General features: G+C 38.9%; 1 long non-coding RNA gene across 6 annotated transcripts in view; it reads right to left on the bottom strand.

The window, feature by feature from the left end:
* LOC108314593 overlaps positions 1–16905 on the bottom strand; it is a 180369-nt gene that overhangs the window by 96327 nt on the left and 67137 nt on the right. For all 6 annotated transcript variants that reach the window (XR_001829557.2, XR_005202623.1, XR_001829556.2 and 3 more), the window contains 2 exons: positions 3870–3937; positions 2343–2481 (listed from right to left, as the gene is read on the bottom strand). This is a non-coding gene — a long non-coding RNA (uncharacterized LOC108314593). The remainder of the gene's footprint in view (positions 1–2342; positions 2482–3869; positions 3938–16905) is intronic.

Raw genomic sequence — 16905 nt, 5'->3', positions numbered from 1 at the left:
TATATTCCCACGTGTACCTACTATTTAGCTCCCACTTATACATTAGAATATGCAGTATTTGGCATTCTGTTTCTGCATTAATTCACTTAGGATAACAACCTCCAATTGCACACATGTTGCTGCAAAGAACCCAATTTCATTATTTTTCATGGCTGCATAATATTCCTTGGTATAGATCTATCACACATTTTCTTTTCCCATTCCACTCTTGATGGGCACCTAGGTTGATTTAATGTCTCTGCTATTGTAAAAAGTGCTGCAATAAACATACAAGTGCAGATGTCTTTTTGGTAGAATGATTTCTTTTTCATTGGGTATACCCAGTAATGGGATAATGGGGTTGAATAGTAATTCTATTCTTAGTTCTTTGAGAAATCTCCAAACTGCTTTCCATAGTGGCTGAACTTATTTACACTCCCACCAGCAGGGTATAAGAGTCCCGTTTTCTCCATAACCTCACCAACGTCTGTTATTTTTAACTTCTTAGTAAGAGCCAGTCTGACTCCACTAGTTAATCTTAAATGCAGATTATATCCCCGAATTTCCATCATTGAAGTTCCAATGTTTTTATAACTCCAGTCTAAAAGTTGCTGGAGGGAAGTTATCATCCCTGCCACCAAACAGAATTTCTATGAAAGTCAACTCCAACTTTTCCTTGAGTTCATAATTAGAGAACCAACATTCCCTTTCTCCCTTAGGGCAATTTGGTATGGTCTCCAAGTACAACTTTTCTTCAGCCCAGTCTGGTAGTTCTTCATCCTGGTCCCAAAAACTTGGATATTATGGCTTCTTTTACTCTCTTGCTTTCTGGAAGACTCCAAAAATCAGCTCCTAGCATTATGAGTTCTTCAGATTCTAAGGGTGGAGATCAATGTTTGCAAGACTTTTCTCTGTTACACTGCACATTTCTTTCCATTACCCACCCACAATAACAGTCAAAGTCTCCTTTTTCCTTATTACTTGGCTTCCAAGTCTGTTGGCTAACCCGGTCATTATATCCTGGCCAAAGCTTGGGCCTTCTTAGCCTCTCTTGAGGATATGCATGTCCCTGCTAAGCCTTCTAAGGGAGCTTTACAATCATTCTCTTTGATGTCACCAGGAGAAACAACTGATCCTGGCACTACATATTCTCACTTCCCCATACAGGTGCTCCTCCTCTGAATACTGATACAACTATAAACCTATTACCCTTCTTTAGGTTACAGTGATTCTTCTGGACTACAAAGGTGACTTGCAGGGCACTATATAGTAGAGTCCTTTGCTATTTCTTGGCAACTTCCCAGCCCAGATCTCCTAGGGGCTTTGCAGCAAGGCCTTGTGGCCAACTTAGTTGTCCCAATACCTGCTCTCCCTTTCCCTTTCTTCCATAGTAGTGGTTTAACGTGAGTATGCAGCTACCTAATTTTTATTTTTATTTTTTTAGGAATAGGATCTCACTCTCTCACCCAGGCTGGAGTGCCATGTTATATTCATAGCTCATGGCACCCTTGAAATCCTGGACTTGAGTGATCCTCTTGCTTCAGCCTCCCAAAGCTCTGGGGTTATAGATGTAAGCCAACATGCTTGACCCCTGGCTATCTAATAAAAGACCTTCTTAAGACTTGATTCCAGCTGAATGTATTCATGTTACTGACAAGTGTAATGTGAAAGAAAGTAATATGTGCCACTTTCAGGACTTTTAAAACAATTAAATATGCAATGCCCTGATTTCTTTTCACCTTCCCATTTGCTGTCTAAAAGATGGAGATAAATGAAACTGCTCTCTTGGACTCAGAGATAAGAATCCAGGTTGAGGCTGGCAGAGCCCCCCTACCACTCTGGACTGTTACATGAGAGAGAAATAAACTCTGTTTTGTTTAAACCACTGCATTTTAAGCTTTAGTAGTGACAGCAGTTTTATTCTGTATCATACCTAGTTCACCTTTCATTTATCTTTATATATATATTCCCAAAATTTGATAGGTTGTAGTTTTCCAAGATAAATAAGTAAATTCAGCTGTAGTAATAATTCTTGATTATATAATTCTGTAATAAAGCCTCTAGATGGAGACTAATAATAGCTTTATAACCCTCTGTGGTCAACAAAGACATAGTCAACACTGCATTTAATTATTTTTAGCTCTATTCTGCATGTCAAACTCAAGAAGTTTTTAAGAACCCCATATTCTTCTTTTAGATCTGATCTAACTTAGTATCTATTCTATGGTAGCAGAACTATCCAGGAGTTTTCCTCACTAGATGTGATTATCCGAAGAAAAATAGCTATGACTTCCATTAAAAGAAACATAGGCAAGACTCCCAGTGATGCATTCCCCAAACAAAATATGAAAAGAGGAATTTACCAAGCACTTATGAAAATTGTCCCCATATGGCTTCTGAATTGTTCCTTTGCATCTCAGGTTGAGTAGTAAGGTTGACCCCCAAAGGGAGATAGCTGCAGTCTTGTTCTGTCCTTTGGTGATATGGGATGACATTTTCTCTCTATGGGTTAATAAAACAGTGTTAACCACACTTTCCTTCCTAGAAAGTCCTATAGCAGCACATCATGTTAAATAAGTCATCTCAAAAAAGACCCATAACAACTTTTGAGCAAATCCTTTTGGAAGTGGAAGAAGAAAACATGAGGGAACTTTTATATCAGTCATGATCCAAGGACTATTACGATGGCAACTCTTTAGGTACATATACATATTCCCCTGTAATATTCTAGAGGATCCTAAGAGCCTGTTTGAGAGTCACTACTCTAGGGTTTACAGATTAGTTCACTTTCATCAACATCATCATCATCATTGCCATTATCATCAATCAAACATTATCATTAAACATTGTGTGAATTTCAATCTCTGTATTAGGAATTGGAGAGAGAGAGACAGAATAATTCCTTACCAACTAACTTTCAAAGCAGAGAAAATGAAACGAAAATTTTTTCTACGTATCTCAACATCTGCCTTCAAAATTTAGGAAGCCTTCTAGGAACATGCTAGCATATTTTCATCTCTCTTATCAACTTACTTGTTATCTCACAACAAGAACTTGGAATTCTTTATGTCATTCCACATATAATTCTATAGAAGCCACCCCTTTCTTTTCCTCTTCTTCTCTCCTACTGCCTCCAACACTATCTGTATTGTACGAGTAGTAACCCATAGATTGATCTGAAACACACCTTTCTGTTTCTGTGCTGTTCAAGCTATACTAATAACAGCCAATACACACAGATTCCAATATGCTCCACAACCTGTCATACATATGCCATTTTACTAAACATGCAGAGTAAATTGAAGTAAAAGTGGTACTTTTTAGTATTGAGTACAGAATAACAACAATTTTTGTCCTTTTGTTCCTTGTGTTATGGCTGACACAGGACAGAGATAAATTAGTACTTCTCAGAGTGGCAAGACACATTGGGATCATTTTGGAGAGAATACAACCATGTCAGGTCACCAATCCTCTTTCATTGCTATTAAACACTAAGCCTTTGGAAGCAGATGAGTTTTTTCTTTTTTTCTGTTTTGATGTACACTCCTTTCTGATTTAATTGCCCTAGCCTAATCATTCTAATAAGATGTTACAATGGATAAGAGATTCGTGAAACCAGTAACTTCATTAACACTACAATTGTTATTGTATCCAGTCTTATTACTCATTATCCCTTAAAGTCAACTGATAAATAATCAACTCCATAAAATATGTGAGTATCTATGTATTAACATTCATGCTTACAAACTTACAGGCTTCTTGTATTATTCACCCAAGGGGCAATTATTGAGCATTTATCATGCACCCCTTCTCTCATACCAAGTAATACACTCTGCTAGAATACAGAAACGCTATATTTATTTGGTAATACCAAAGCAATGTCATCAGACCTATATCGTGCTCTCTTGTTCATCTCCTTTTCAATTCATTTGCGTCTGAACAGTTCAGTAGATGATACCTGAAGAGAAAAAAAAAAAGAACATAACATTTCTTTGTTTGAATTGTTCTCATAGTTGGTTTATGTAACATAAAAAGTAATGATCCTAAATAATGTGTATTTTTAAAAACTATGATGTTGAAAGGCTCAATTCTATGCTGAGACACAAAGGACTAGAATATAAAGTGTTTCCGGTAGAAAAATGAAGAGAGAGACAGAACAATGTTTTGCTGCTTTTAAATAAGCCAGTCAAATAGTTCAGTCTAAAGGCTTGTGTGTGTGTCAGTGTGAGATAATCCTGCCCTCTCCCTTCCTCTCTCCCGGTTCTCCAGGGAAATGAGTCACACCTGCTCACTGCCCTTGATGTGATGTTTGATATTCTGAATTCCCATCAGCCCTGCACAGCTAGGATGATGTCAGCACAGTTGACATTGTTAGATCCCTGTTCTGTGTACATCAACTCCCTGTCGTTCAGGCGTCAGCTGCGTGTGGTGAAGGGGAGGAGGCATCATCTTCTTAGCAACCAAGCCCACGTATCCAGGATCCAGAAATGGCATCTGGCAGTTTGCTTTGGGGATTTCCAGCACTTCCCAGAATTTCAGCCAGATTAGAACACTTGCTCTGAGTTAAAAAGAAATTACTCATTCTCTTCCCATCAGGATGTGTGTACTTTTACAAAATTTCATATCAAAATGTTTGTTACCAAAGTATGTTTTGCTGAAGTCCTCATCCCCTTTTTCCTCAATTCCTTTGGAATATTCTTTACTGACTTTTTAGAAATAATCTTGCTTCTAGTTAAAAACAGAAAAGCTTAAACGAGACCCTTCTGTCATCCATCTATCTCAAGTCAAAAATATGTATAATATGAAGAAGCACATTGGAAAGTAGGTAATTATGCTAATGATAATAATAATCTTCTAAGATGTCTCCAGATAAACTATGGCAGTATTTCTAGGCCTTGTTTTCAAATTACACACATTTAACAAAAAATACAGTAACACAATGAACTCAGTTGCAGCACATAGACATTTAAGCTTCTACTGATTGGGAAAAAAGAAAGAGGGAGAATTTAGGGAAAAAACCTAAAAGGGTATGTATTTCGGAAAGTGTTAGAGTAAAAGAATTATGGTAGTACTACGCCACCATGCCAAAGCTGTCAGAAGCCCCAACAATGGAGACAATGTCTACTTTTCCAGAGTAGGTTTTTCCAAGTTATTACGGGTATCTTGGCTGCTTCATATAAATGGTCCCAGTTGTTTTACAGTTATCTTACTGCTCCACTTACTTATTCCCACAAACATTTCTGAGTAGAATATCTGCCTCCACGACATGTAGAGTGAAGTGGGAGATTTAGGTACGTACTGTGGTCAGAACAACCCTCCAAAATTCATGTGTTGGAAGTTTAATCTCCAACGCAACAGTGTTGGGAAGTTGGCCTTTTGGGAGGTGTTTAGGTGAAGAGGGCTTCTCCATCATGAATAGATTAAAGCTCTTATAAAAGAGACTTCAGAAAGTGTTCAGCCAAGTTGCTTTCTTGCCCTTTCACTTTCGGCAATGTGAGGATGCAGCAGGAAGGCCTTTAAAATGTTGGTGCCTTGATCTTGAACTTATCAGTCTCTAGGCCTGTGAGAAAATAATTTTCTGTTCTATATAAATTACTCAATCTCAGATATTCTGTTATAACAGCACAAAACAGATTAACCAATAAGTAACCAGACAATGACAGTACTGGGTGATAAGTGCTTCCATAAGAAATAAACCTAGGGTGCTGAGAGCAGAGAGAACCAGAACCCAACTCAGCCTGGAGTTCAGATATAAGAAGTCCTCAGGGATGACTTCCTTGAGTCTTCATAATTCTTTTCTCAATTATAATGCAATTGCTTTTTATAAGTTTGATGGACTTTGTCCATCAAACACTACTAAAAATTTTAATAAGCAGCTCCACTCAGTCCAGGCAGCTTATTTTTTTCCTGACATGCCTAAGGTACCCTGAGCATCCACATCCCACAAAATGAAAAACAGGTATTTCATTTGGCTTCTCATAACAGGGAAAATGAGAAGAGTTCAGAGAGCTCTCTTTTTCAATCTCAAGATCAGAATGGGTGAGGACTGGTGGCTATATACAACACTTTCTGGTTCCCCTTCCCACAATGGGTTACTTTCCATGCTATACTGTAACTGCTTATTAGCTTGTCCTTCATCTTCAAGAAACCAAGTTTTTTGAAAGTATAATTCTTTCTCTTATTTACCCCACAGTATCTCCCAGCTATTTCCGGTCTAACCTAGATCCTAGAACGGCACAAGTGTTCAATACATTTTACTGTTGAATAAATATTTTATGCTTTTGCATCTGTTTCTGATTTTAATCCTAACTTTACTCCTGTAGTTTGGAGCAGTGTTTCCTAGCATTTTTCACATATTAGCCATATAGTAAATGAAAGTATTTTTAAGGCATACTTAGGTAAATGAGGGAGGCTGCCCCAGGCTGCAAGCTATAAGCCCCAGGCACTGCCTGATCCCCTCAGAGCCCACCTTCCATACCACACCCATACCTTCCACTAAACATAGGGGATCCATAGAAGGACATATCTGAAACTCATATCACTTGAAAAGCTCTTCTGGTGTTAAAAAGTGAGAATGAAACTGGTTAACTTTCTTCCACTCAGCTATCCGTAGCCTAGCTCTCCTTCTTAATATTTTGCAGTGTTTTTACTATTAACTTTCAGTTTTTAAGGTATCTTCTTTGGAACCCTTGCGCATTGCTGATAGGAATGTAAAATAGAGCAGCCCCCACGAAAAACAGCATGCAGTTCCTTAAAATATTAAACACAGTATTATCATGTGATCCAGAAATTTCACTACTGGATATATACCCAAAAGAAGTGAGGGTAGAGACTTGAGCAAATATTTGTACACCATGTTCTTAGCAGTATTATTCACAACGGCCAAAAGGTAGAAGCAACCCAAATGTCTATTGATGAATAAATAGATAAATAAAATGTAGCAAATACATACAGTGGAACAGTATTCAGCCTTAAAAAGAAAGGAAGTTTTGATACATGCGACAATATGAATACAACTTGAAGAAATTATGCTAAATGAAATAAGCTACTCACCAAAGGACAAATTTTGTATAACTCTGTTTACATGAGATGCCTAGTTAAATGGTGGTTTCCAGGGGCTTGAGGGAGGGGGCAATGAGGAAGTCACTGTGTAGTGGTATGAGAAGTTTCAGTTCAGGAAGATGTAAGAATTCTGAAGAGGGATAGCGGTGATGGCAGCAGAACAATGTAAATGTACTTAATGTCACATCTGCACACATAAAAATGGTTAAAATGATAAATTTTATCTTATATATTTGTTACCACAATCAAATAAGTATATCTTTTTAAACGGCATTACTAAAACATAGAAAATGATAATAATTATTACTATATCTATCTGTGGAATGATTAATGGAATGTTTGGATGCACTGTTATATGGCCAGACATCATGGAAAGATACTTTGTTTCTTATCTTGGAAAGCAGAGATTTGTCAACAAATGTTCATTAGTTGCACCCCTAACCCCAGCTCATCAGTGCCACCACCAGTGTCTGTTGTCCAGATGGCTCTCTGACATTTCACACATTATGCAATTCTCAAGTCATTTCAGAATGGATCTCAACTTGACTTCTTTGTCATAAGCACAGACTCACACACTTTTTTCATTCTCACTCTTGCCTTAAATTTTTAATAAATTGTGATTAACATTTAAATCCAAATGCAAAAGCCTTGATCGACTTGTACTTACACTGATCGATGCTTCCAAGAAATGCAAACCTCTAGTCTCTTGAAGATGGAGCATAGTTTTGGACATACACATTTTCACAGTATGACTAGCACTTTTCTCATGATGTGTTTACACAGCACAGCACAGAATTTCACATGACTTGATTGGCCTGTTCTTTTGCTCATTTCATGCCCAGCCTTTCCAATATAAAAATTATATATTGTTTTTTTTTCCTCACCCAGTTTCTATGCTTTCTTTCTCACCTGCATCTTAGATGCTTGATTTAGAGCCCCATTTCTCATTCTCTGATAAGAAAATCATATTGCTGACAAATTAAAAATGTAGTCTTGTTGGGAGCAAACATAGGCAATTTTAGTCACAAAGAATAGTACAGTCAGCCCAAGAGAAACTGTCAGGAGCATGAGTTTCATAGGCCTAAAAACTATGTTTAGCAATGTAATCTTTATAAGACAACATATATAATTGTAGCAAGGTAATTTGGAGCTTATCTGTATTTCAATTCTCTCACCATTGTAGCTTCAACCCCTGTCAAACTGCCTGGCACACAGTAGGCCTTCAATTCCACTCCACAGCACCATCTTCTAAATCAGTAAATGATGAGGTGTTTAGCACCTAGAAATAAGGTGCTTAGTAGAAGGGAATGTAAATAAGTAAGAAGTTGATTACAATACTTTCTACTTCACTGAGACCTGGCCCTGAGGGGTTAGGAACAGTCCTAGGACGAATTAACATCCACATTGAAAAACAATAGTAATGATAAGTGGAAGAGGATAAAGAAAGTTTGAGCTTTGTCCTGGGGCAATGAGAAGCTATTACAAGTTTTTAAGCAGGAGAGAGCTGTGATCAGATTTGTATTTGGAAAGATCTGCAGGTCAGATATGAGATCAGACCAGAGAGAGACAGAGAGAGAAATTTTTGAATCTAGGTGTTTTTTGAGTAAAGTTTTAGAGGATAAAATTTTGCCTATGGAGAATTCCTAAAGGTTCACTGTGTTCTGAATTTAATTGTGATCTATCTCTGACCATAAAGGACTTTAAACCCCAAATGACACCAAACTAGACTTGGCCTGCATCTAAAGTATTGAATCAATTCCTAGAGGGACTCTGCTTTCTAGCTCCTTCTGGGAATTCTTTCCTGTATGTTTCACAGATGCCTCAAACTCAACAGAACCCAAACCCACAGCCTTTGTCTGTCCCCCTTCCCTCCTTGACCACTGCCATGTGTCCTATATTGTTTATTTTTAGTAAATGGCATTGCTTCTCTACCAGGCCTTAAAAGCTAGGAAATTTTACTCTCATCAATTTCCCTCTTTCCTTTACTATCTGCATGAATGCACCATACCATTTTACCTCCTAAAATCCTTACCTCTTCTCTGACCTCATTGATTATGCCATAGTCCAGGCCCCACCATCCTTCACTTTGATTATTATAATAACTGTTGCCAGGCTTCATTCTGTCCAGTCTCTCTACCTGAAATTCCCTGCTATTTACTTTTGCTTCATTGAACTTTCCCATATGAAAATCTGCTCATATTATTCCCCAGTTGAAAGCCCTACAAAAATTGGAACAAATTAAAATCAAATTTCTTCATGTGGCTCTGTGTGGCTCTTGACTTCCTACCACCATTTCTTCTCACACCCAACTTTGGCATGCCAGCCCTAGTCACCACTGCTTACTGACAATCTCTTAAGCAAAACGCAAACACCATTTGCAATGTCATTTTTCCTGTTACTGGGCAAAATTAGCCACTGTCTTGCTCTGTGTTCCAATAGCACTTGGTGTATGTTTGGCTCTAAAAATATTGCTTTGGATGGTAATTACTGATTTACACAACTTCCTTTCCTCTAAATCCCCAGTCTTAACTCTGGTTGCACTGGCTTTAGGGTGAGTTGTATGGGTTTCAAAACTCAAATTGCATGCAAAATTCTATTGGCAAGTTTGGGTGTGCATATGCAGACAGTTTTCATCAGCACTTAACGGGGTCAATGACCCCCAAAAAGTTAAGTGCCCCTACTGCCCTAGACTGTGAACATTTTTAGGGCACAGACATACTGTGCTCTTCTTTGTATAGCCAGCTTATTGAAGAGTCTGATCTCAGTAGGCCATAAACATGAAACAGTTTTATTTTTCTCTAATCCTTACTTTGAACTAGATTCTGTCAAATACGCCTTTCCTGTTCTTTAATGACATCACAGACAGATCTTATGACTTTCTAGCCTCCTTCAGTTATTAAAAAGACCAGTTCACATGTTTGGCTCCTGATTCAAACAAATCAACTCTAAGAAGATACTTTGAAACAATCAATCAGGGCATTTGAATATGGACTAGTATGAAAGAATATCATCAAAGTAATGTTGATATTTGGTATATTAATGAAATTGTTGTTATATCTTTTTTACATGCCAAAGCATTAGAGATGTGTGCTTATTTTCAGATTAAAAACTGCAAAATATTTGAAGTTCAGTTTATAATACATCAGAAAAACAGTGGGAGCAACAGAGCAAGACTGACAAAACGTTAATGATTGCTGAAGCTGAGGAAAGAGTACACGGGTGTTCTTAATAAAGTTATTTCTATTTTGTGTATATTTGAATTTCTAATAAGAATTTTCTTCTAAACTCAGTTCAGTCAAATTAAAAACTCCACTCTCATTCATATTCAGTGGTGTGCTGGTAAATGTTTAACAACTAGCTCTACAGAAAAAAAGGAACAGAAAGTCCTAACTTGTAGCATTTGCCAATTTTTACGGCTTTCACACTACCATGGCCAATTTCAAGCTGCCAATTTAAGGCCATTGAATGAAGAGTTGGAAGGAGATGAGCAATAACACACTACTTTGCAGTATTTCTACAACTTATAGCAGATGTAAATAATTGCACAAAGTAAAATGTAGAAAAAATTAAGAAGTGATGACCTTTGAGTATGTATTGCCTTTGTTTTAATATCATTTATATTGGTGTATATTAATATTAATTTATTTTATTTTTTATTTTTATTTATTTTATTTTTGTTTTTGTAGAGATAGGGTCTCATTATGTTGCCCGGGCTGGTCTCAAACTCCTGTGATCAAAGCAACACTCCTGCCTCAGCCTCCCAAAGTGCTGGGATTATAGGCATGAACTGCTGTACCCATCGTATTTTTTAAGAATGACTGTTTAATAACTGACTCACAAGATTCCTGAAAATTTAACAATATGCTCTCAGGAACTGGCACAAGCCAAATTCAGAACATCTCTGTAGCATCCTTTCCTCTCTCAATCGCTGAATGCAGCAAAAGTTGAGGACCACTGCTCTAATGCGAATTGTCACATCTTCCTTCTTACTCATTACTGTGAGCATATCCCGCTCCTCTTAATCAGGCATAACCAGCCAGGAGAAAGAAGAAGAAATAAATTACCCCCTTTCCTTCTACCACTCTCTACTCATGCTTCTCTGAATCCTTGCTTCAGGATTGCCCCTGGAATGACACATCAATGTATTTCCTATCATTTTAAACCCCATGTTTGCTTCAAAATAGTTATGCACATAACTCTACAGTATTTAATAAATGCTTAATCTCTCTTAAAAGAACCACTTGATTTTCCATGGATTATATTATAAAGCAAGAGGGTGAGAGGAACTTTGTTATTCCATAAATATTGTTAGAGTGCTGATGCCTTAAACTAATGAGCGAGCACCCTCTTGGCTTAAGCTTAACTACAATATATCCATCCATTATTTATAACCACTTAAAATTTTTAAGTAGGCCAATCCATGGTGTTACTTACACTTATCTTTTCTGTATTCTAAATCATGTGGCTTCAGTTTAACAATGAGAAACATAGTATGTGTTTCCATATCCCAATTGAGAAGACTAAATTTTGTCCAGTTTACATACATTTTAGATAGAAGGAACAATCACAGCAGAGTAATTCTAGCACAGAATTTTATCATAACCAAAACAAAAAATATTGCTTAACAGTATATACTGTACTTCCTGTAATTTTTACTCAACCTAAATGCATAAATTTACCTGGGTTTTCAAGGTACAAATCAATTATGAGGTTGCACCCCTAAGCCACTTGGTTTATGTAACAGATGACTCCTTTCTGTAAATAATAGGCTACACTGCCATAGTCACAGAATAATAATGCTGGAAGAAAATTAGACAGTATATTATCTAGCCTACCTCTTAATGCCCAGAGAATTTGAAAGTTGACACATGTGTGCACGTGCACACACATATACACATGCACACACAATCACTCAGCTAGTTAATAACCAAAAAAATAACTAGGCTGGGCACAATGGCTTATGCCTATAAGCTCAGCACTTTGGGAGGTTGAGGTGGCAGATTACATGAGGTCAGAAGTTTGAGACCAGCTTGATCAGCATGGTGAAACCTTTTCTCTACTAAAAATACAAAAATTAGCTGGGCATGGTCCCGCACACCTGTAATCCCAGCTACTTGGGAGGCTGAGCCACGAGAATCACTTGAATTCAGGACGCAGAGGTTGCAGTGAGTTGAGATCATGCCACTGCACTCTAGTCTGGGTGACAAAGCAAGACTCCGTCTCAAAATATATATATATATATTTATTGAGCACTTAAGTACTAGACCTATTTGTATAAATCTCATTTGATATTTATAATTGTATTAAGTATTATAATACCTGTTTTGCAGATGAGGAAACCAAGATTCAGCATGTTTAAGAAATGTGGTCATCCACCTAGGAAGTCAGAAATCCTGGATACAAATAGAGTCTGTCTGATCCCAAAGCCTGTGGTCTTTGGCCAAAATCCCATACTCCTCCAAATCTGGGACTCTGCCCTTCTCCACTGACCCTAATCATCTTTTCACAGCAACCCAGTCCCATCTCGAAGTCCACAGTTAAACTGCATTTAAAAATGTATTAGTGTAAATCCACAAGGAGAAAGAAATAAGCCCTGATGCCCATAAATTATGATGCCAGTAAAATCTCATTCTTTTCTGTTTCCTAGGCTCTCTCTCATATACCATTGTGATATTGGAGACAAAAAAAGCAATGAGCCATTTTGATTCTAGGGTGTCTTGCCTGTAACTACTATCATATGACTAAAGGTATCTTTACAGTTTTCTATGCAATATAGGGGTAGGGGAGGAGAAATATATTTTCCTCATCTCTGCTACGTTCATGGCTGAGGCTCCTATAACAAAAGACATTACCAAAAGACAGATTAATATAAGCACACAGGTCAGGAACAGGCTCATGCCTGTAATCTCAGCACTCTGGGAGGCTGAGGAAGGTGGATAACCTGAGGTTGGGAGTTTGAGACCAGCCTAGCCAACATGGCAAAACCCCGTCTCTACTAAAAATACAAAATACTATGTGGCAGTGGTGTCACACACTTGTAATCCTAGCTAGTCAGGTGGCTGAGGCAGCAGAATTGCCTGAAGCTGGGAGGCGGAGGTTGCAGTGAGCCAAGATCATACCACTGAACTTCAGCCTGGTCAACAAAGTGAGAGTCTGACTCAAAAAAAGAAAAATAAAAGCACACAAATTTATTTAATTTAAGTCTTACATGGCATGGGAACCTGTGTAAGGAAATAAAGACCCAAAGAAATGAGTAAACCTATGTGTTTTTTGTGCTAGGTTTGATGAAGAATAGACAGTTGGGAGAAATATTATTGGACAAAGGGAGTATAATCAATCTAACGGTGATAAACTAGGAGAAACTTAACATGGTCTATTTGTTCAGATTATTTCCTGTGTCTCCAGTTCCTTTCCCCCAAGTATAGGGAGAGAACTGTTCACATGAGGATTTTTGTTTTGCTTCAGGCTGTGGTCAGAAAATACCTCCTATGTTTCATAACATGCTTCAAAGGAAGACAGAAAGGAAGGTGAGAGTGACTTTCCTGCTTCTGCTGCTATCTTAACTGTGGAAGTACCATATTTTAGAGTAGCATATCCTGACTCTATCACAGGTCAGGATAATCTGTTAGCCTTTCCAGCCACCATGCTTTATCTCTCTGCTTTGCTGCTGAAGATCCAGCACCTATAACAGTGTCTGGACTGCAGTAGGAGTTCAAGAAATATGTTGACTGTGCAGAGTTACTTCAGGTGAGTGGGATTTTGAACAGAGCAAGCCATCTTGATTTGTCTGTGTCTCCACCCAAATCTCATCTTGAATTCCCACATCTTGTGGGAGGGACTCTGGGAGGTAATTCAATCCTAAGGGCAAGTCTTTCTGTGCTGTTTTCATGATAGTGAATAAGTCTTACAAGATTTGATGGTTTTAGAAAGAGGAGTTTCCTTGCACAATCTCACTTTTCTTGTCTGCCTCCAGGTGAGACATGCCTTTCACCTTTGTGAGGCCTCTCAGCCACAGGGAACTGTAAGGCAATTAAACTTCTTTCTTTTGTAAATTGCCTAGTCTCTGGTATGTCTTTTTCAGCAGTGTGAAAGCATGCTAATACGGTAAATGGGTATCAGTAGAGTGGGGCATGGCTGAAAGGCGCCCGATAATGGGGAGGCGACTTTGGAACTGGGTAACAGACAGAGGTTGAACCAGTTAGAGGGCTCAGAAAAAGCAGGAAAATGTGGGGAAGTTAGGAACTCCCTGGAGACTTGTTTAATGGCTTTGACCAAAATGCTGATAATGACATGGACAATGAAATCCAGGCTGAGGTGGTCTTAGATGGAGACGAGGAACTTATGGGGAACTGGAGCAAATGTGACTCTTGTTAAATTTTAGCAAAGAGGCTGGTGGCATTTTGCCTCTGCCCTGGAGATCTGTGGAACTTTGAACTTGAGAGACATGATTTAGGGCATCTGGCAGAAGAAATTTCTAAGCAAAGCATTCAAGAAATGACTTGAATGCTGTTAAAGGCATTCAGTTTTAAAAGGGAAACTGCATAAAAGTTTGGACAATTTGCAGCTTGACAATGCAATAGAAGAGCAAATCCCATTTTTCTGAGAAGAAATTCAAGCCAGCTGCAGAAATTTGCATAAGTAATGAGGAGCCAAATATTAATCACCAAGACAATGGGAAAAATGTCTCTAGGCATGTCAGAGACCTTTGTGGCAGCCTCTCCCATCACAGGTCTGAAGATAGAGGAGAAAAAAATGGTTTTGTGGATCGGGTCCAGGATCCCACTGCTGTGTGCAGTCTAGGGACTTAGCGAGCTGTGTCCCAGCCACTCCAGCTGTGACCAAAAGAGGCCAAGGTACAGCTTAGGCTGTTGTTTCAGAGGGTGGAAGCCACAAGCCTTGGCGGCTACCACATGGTGTTGAGCCTGTGGATGCACAGAAGTCATGAATTGAGGTTTGGGAACCTCCGCCAAGATTTCAGAGGATGTATAGAGATGCCGGGATCCCCAGGAAAAAGTTTGTTGCAGGGGTGCGGCCCTTATGGAGAGCCTCTGCTAGGGCAGTGTAGAAGGGAAATGTGGGGTTGGAGTCCCACCAGAGTCCCTACTGGAGCACCACCGAGTGGAGTTGTGAGAAGAGGGGCACCATCCTCCAGACCTCAGAATGGTAGATCTACTGACTGCTTGAACCATGCACCTAAAAAAGCCACAGACACTCAATGCTAGCCCATGAAGGCAGCCAGGAGGGCAGGTGTACCTTGCAAAGCCACAGGGGCGGAGCTACCCAAGACAATGAGAACCTACCTCTTGCATCAGCATGACCTGGATGTGAGAAGTGGAGTCAAAGATCATTTTGGAACTTTAAGATTTGACTGCCCCACTGCATTCTGAACTTGCATGCAGCCTGTAGACCCTTTATTTTGGCCAATTTCTCCCACTTAGAATGGCTGTATTTACCCAACACCTGTACTCCCATTGTAACCAGGAAGTAACTAACTTTCTTTTGATTTTACAGACTCATAGGCAGAAGGAACTTGCTTTGTCTCAGATGAGACTTTGGACTATGGACTTGTGAGTTAATGCTGAAATGAGTTAAGACTTTAGGAGACTATTAGGAAGGCAAGATTGGTTTTGAAATGTGAGGACATGAGATTCGGGAGGGGCCAGGCCAGAATGATATAGTTTGGCTGTATCCCCACCCAAACCTTATCTAGAATTCTCACATGTTGTGGGAGGAACCTGATGGGAGGTAATTGAATCATCAGGGAAAGTCTTTTCCATGCTGTTCTTGTGATCATGAATAAGTCTCATAAGAGCTGATGGTTTTATAAAGAAGAGTTTCCTTGCACAAGTTCTCTTCTCTTGTCTGCTACCATGTGAGATGTGCCTTTCACTTTTTTCCATGATTGTGAAGCCTCCCCAGCCACACGGAACTGTAAGTCCATTAAACCTCTTCGTTTTGTAAATTGCTCAGTCTTGGGTATGTCTTTACCAGCAGTATGAAAACACAGTGCAAGAACCACAACTCGTCTTTTGTTCCCCCTTGTACTGATTTTAAAAAGCGAAAAAGAAACAGTCCTTCACAAAAGAGAGAGCAGACATAACACTAAACAGATGCACTGCATTACAGAAGTGAAGGCTCAGAGTTTTAACTGAAAAACACACCAAAGTAAAAATGACTTTCCTTCTTACAAATGTTTATTTTGTGAAAGGACACTTAGGCTAAGCCTCTTTAAAATATTACTGAAGAATGTAACTAGGCTTCTATGAGATAGACATTCATTTATTGAGAATTTCCCAGAGGCTTCTAAACAAGCATGTGCAGCAAGTTTTGTTTTATTTTTTTCACTATTTATTTTTGATGGAGGTTTTCAAAATGTGTGCCTTTTCCTCAGCAGTTTTTTAATTAGAATATCTGTTACATTTGAGTAGGACAATTGCTACAGCTGCTTGTTATGGCTGCTTCATTGACATGAAAGATCTTTAAAAAAATAAAAGAAAGAAAGATCTCAGAAACACTGTGCTTAAGAGAGAACCTGTACAGCCTCTAGGAAAATAAACGACCTTGAGTGAATGCCAGGTTGTGGGTTGTGGGCAATTCTGCCATAGAAGGTGGTGGTGTGAATCAAGAAAAACATACCTGGCCAGGGGCGGTGGCTCATGCCTGTAATCCTAGCACTTTGGGAGGTCAAGGCGGGTGGATCACGAAGTCAAGAGATCGAGACCATCCTGGTCAACATGGTGAAACCCCGTCTTTACTAAAAATACAAAAAATCAGATGGGCCTGGTGGCGCGTGCTTGTAATCCCAGCTACTCAGGAGGCTGAGGCAGGAGAATTGCCTGAACCCAGGAGGCGGAGGTTGCGGTG

This window comes from Cebus imitator, unplaced genomic scaffold (assembly GCF_001604975.1).
Source record: "Cebus imitator isolate Cc_AM_T3 unplaced genomic scaffold, Cebus_imitator-1.0 Scaffold157, whole genome shotgun sequence".
Classification (NCBI taxonomy): domain Eukaryota; kingdom Metazoa; phylum Chordata; class Mammalia; order Primates; family Cebidae; genus Cebus; species Cebus imitator.
This window is presented reverse-complemented; position numbering and strand designations above follow the sequence as displayed.